The sequence below is a fragment of the Herpailurus yagouaroundi genome, unplaced genomic scaffold (genome assembly GCF_014898765.1).
Source record: "Herpailurus yagouaroundi ecotype Mexico unplaced genomic scaffold, PumYag 67525, whole genome shotgun sequence".
Classification (NCBI taxonomy): Eukaryota; Metazoa; Chordata; class Mammalia; order Carnivora; family Felidae; genus Herpailurus; species Herpailurus yagouaroundi.
In genome coordinates, this window is record NW_024420331.1 from 618,151 (window position 1) to 621,812 (window position 3,662).

Here is a 3,662-nt window from a genome sequence, read left to right on the forward strand (position 1 = left end):
TGTACCCGACTGCTTTATATTTGCACGAGCCACCAGTGGCCGTGCCATCAGAGCTCGGAGAGGCCCAGAGGAATGGGAAAGTCATTAGCTGCCTATTGAATTCAAAGGAAAACAGGCATTTCCCCCAGATGTGCAGGCCCAGGCGACAAAACAGTCATGCCCATCGTGAGACCGGAAATAGTCACAGGGTATCCTCCTGTTCGCCCCTGAGCGGGGAGAGAATGATCAGGAAGGAATGGGGAAGGACCCTCCCGGGCGCACTGAGGGGACCCGGTGCACCCCTTGAAGGCCATGCCCCCCGTTGAGAAAGGCAAAGGCCAAACAGGGAAACAGCTGGCTGATCCCCACCCCCAGTTGGGCAGATTTGATATTTGCGTCCGTCCCGTCGCCCGCCACCGTTCGGGGAACCCTAGGGACCCCCGGGGCCTTGCGCATCCCTCCTCGTCCTGGTGCCGTGTGCGCACCCTCTCTTTGCGCGGGGCCCACGGGCCCATTCTTTCCCGGGGGTGCGGCGAGGAGCTTGTTTGACACGCGTACTCCGGACCCCCCTTTTCTCGGATTTTCGCAACTCTGACCTGTCAGGTTGTGGCGTGTCGCCAGAGAAAACAGCGCGAACGAGCCCGGGCCCACGGAGGCCCGGGAAGGACGGGGCCGCGGAATGGTGTCCCCTGGACGGCTCGGGGCTCCCTGCACACAAGAAAACAACTGGCTAAAGAGGAAAGACGTGTTCCTCCGTTAAGAGCCTACTGCTGTGTTTACTTGACACAAAGTCTCTGCTGTCACTGGCTTCCCTTCCCAGTGACCGAATGGGTCCACCATGACTTCGTCGGAGAGCCGGCTTCAGAGCAGGATTCGGGTCGGGGGTCTGGAGGCGGGGCGCCGAACGTGGCGCCCGAGCTCCGTGCGATCCGGGCCGAGAAGAGCGGACGCTGCCCGGCCTTACAGAAGGGCTAGCGCAGAAGGGGACGGTGGGGGACGGAAGGGACGCCGCGGGGGCTAGTGCCCACGAGGGCCTGGTGAATCCTGGTCTGACCCGGAGACTGACCTCGCAGGTGGCGGGCAAGCCCCATTCCAAGGCACTTCCCATTTCAGATAAACAAGCCACTCGTCTCTTATCTTGGCCAAAGGGCGGGCCGTGGTGGCCCCAGAGCAAAGCAAACACAGAGGGTGGACTCAGACTTTGCCCCAGCCCCCGCCCTCCGCCCGCCCAGGATACACGCAGATACATGCTCAACACAGAATTGCAGGGTCTCTCCCAAATTCCTCGAGCATCCTTGAAACATCTTAATTCATTCGTGAGTCCCTAACGGATGCTTGACCCACATGCTCAGTAAATACTTGTTGAAGGTCTATAAATCAACTAAGGGATGCAAGGGGCTTATTAGCACAGCGGATGGCCTATTTTTATAGAGGGTTTTGCTAGGAATCAGCGAACATTTTCTGTGAAGGACTAGACAGTGGATATTTAAAGGTTTGCGGGAGGTAAGGTCTCTGTTGCAACCACTCAACTCCGCTGCTGTCGCAGGAAAGCAGCCACAGGCAGTGTGTAAATGAACGAGCAGGCTGCGTGCCAAGAAAGTTTCATCTACAAAAATAGGTGGTGGGTTGGATTGGGCACGTACCCAAGCTCTTTACATGTATTGCTTTGTTTGACCCTAAAATGCCTTAAAGTAGATACAATCATTTCCTTCTTGCAGAGGAAAACATGGAGACTCAGAGGGGTTGAGTAACTTGCTTCAAGTGGTAAAGCTGACCATTCCGCGCTACAGCCTATATGAAAAGACCCAAGGAATCATCTAGAAGGAGGTGCTCGTCAACGGGAGAAAGTTGAGGCATCAGAGGTGATCAGCCAAGTGCTTTCTGAAGAACACTCAGGATCAGCAAGAAAGAAAGCTTAAAATGAAAGGTGAAGTGGTTTGTTTCTTCGTTCTCTGGAGATGTGGAACATTCGAGTGATATGAAAAGAAAAAAAAAAATGTCCGCCAAGATGGAGATTTGGAGAAAATCCCTGGGCTCTTGCCTGGCACAAAATGCTAAAATGTCCTGAGCTGTCTCTGCCTGGAAGTCTGGAAGGGGGGCTGGGTGTTCGGGGAAAGGTGGTGCCCTTCGCATCTCGTCAGTAATGGCCCTTCATTAACAAGAAAAGGGACCCGTTCAGGTCCCTGCTTGGGCCCCAAGAAAGTGACTTAATTTGACCTTGAAGAGATTTCCTGCCTCCCAACTCTTTTCTGCCTTTGTTTTAGTATCCTGTAAAAAGGATAAAACATAAAAATAAAAAACATTGGGGCGCCTGGGGCCTCAGTGGGTTAAGTGTCTGACTTCGGCTCAGCTCATGATTTCGCGGTTCGTGAGTTCGAGCTCGCGTCTGGCTCTGTGCTGACAGCTTGGAGGCTTGAGCCTGCTTCAGATTCTCTGTCTCCCTCCCTCCCTCTCTCTCTCTCTCTCTCTCTCTCTGCCCCTCCCCCTCTCGCATTCTGTGTCTCTCTCTCTCAAAAATAAACATTTTAAAAAACTAAAGGATTAAAAAAATAAAAATAAACAAAAACCATAAAAAGGCTCTTAATCTTAAAGCATGAGGCATCAAGAAGCTAAGCCAAATTTAGATACGTATATTCAATCGGGTAGAACTTGAGACTTGTCTCCTCCGGAACACAGAAATAAACAAGCTACTTGACCTTTCTGTGCTTCAGTTTCCTCTCTGTGAAACGGACACGGTGCTATTTAAACCTCACAGGGCATTTACGAGGCCTAAACACAGTCTATAATACTAGATGTCATTCTTACCAGAGACAAAGTGCCACTCATTAGGATCAGCTGGAAAGAGGAACTGCAAACATGGTCAGAGCTTCAGTGGACCTTTGATCCCAACCCCTCACCTTAAAAATAAGGAAACTGAGGCCAGAACGTGTTGGTGACACACAGCGTTTAGATGCGAAACTGGACTGTCTTTACAGACCGAAGCTTTGAGGATGTTTACTTTTTTTAAATTTTTTTAATGTTTATTTATTTTTGAGAGAGAGAGAGTGAATGGGGGAGGGGCAGAGAGAGAGACACACACACACAGAATCCAAAGCGGGCTCCAGGTTCTAAGCTGTCCGCACAGAGCCCAACGCAGGGCTCGAACTCACGAGCCGTGAGATCATGACCTCAGCCGAAGTCGGACACTTAACCAACTGAGCCACCCAGGCGCCCCTTGATTTAGTAACATAAAAGGTATGCTTTATATAGATACATAACTTTTTTTTTTTAAGTCTACTTATTTGAGAGACAGAGAGAAAGAATTTGGAATATGAGCAGGGGAGAGGCAGAAAGAGAGAATCCCAAGAAGGCCCCACACCATCAGTACAAAGCCCTACATGAGGCTTGAACTCATAAACCATGAGACCATGACCTGAGCCGAAACCATGAGTCAGATGCCACCCAGGCGCCCGTATATAACTTTTTATAAACACTTTCTCTGCACATCTTTTCAGTAAAATGACACATACTTTTGCATGAAAAGGTGTTTGTGTTTCAGGGTTTTGGAGTTTCTAGCACAGCATTCCAGCATGTCCCAAGACCCAGATGGATGGATTAAAAATGGTCCCTTGGAAATCGATTATTTTCTTGTCCCATCCAACTGATGACCACTGTGTGATCAGAAGTTTTTCTGAAGATCCGCG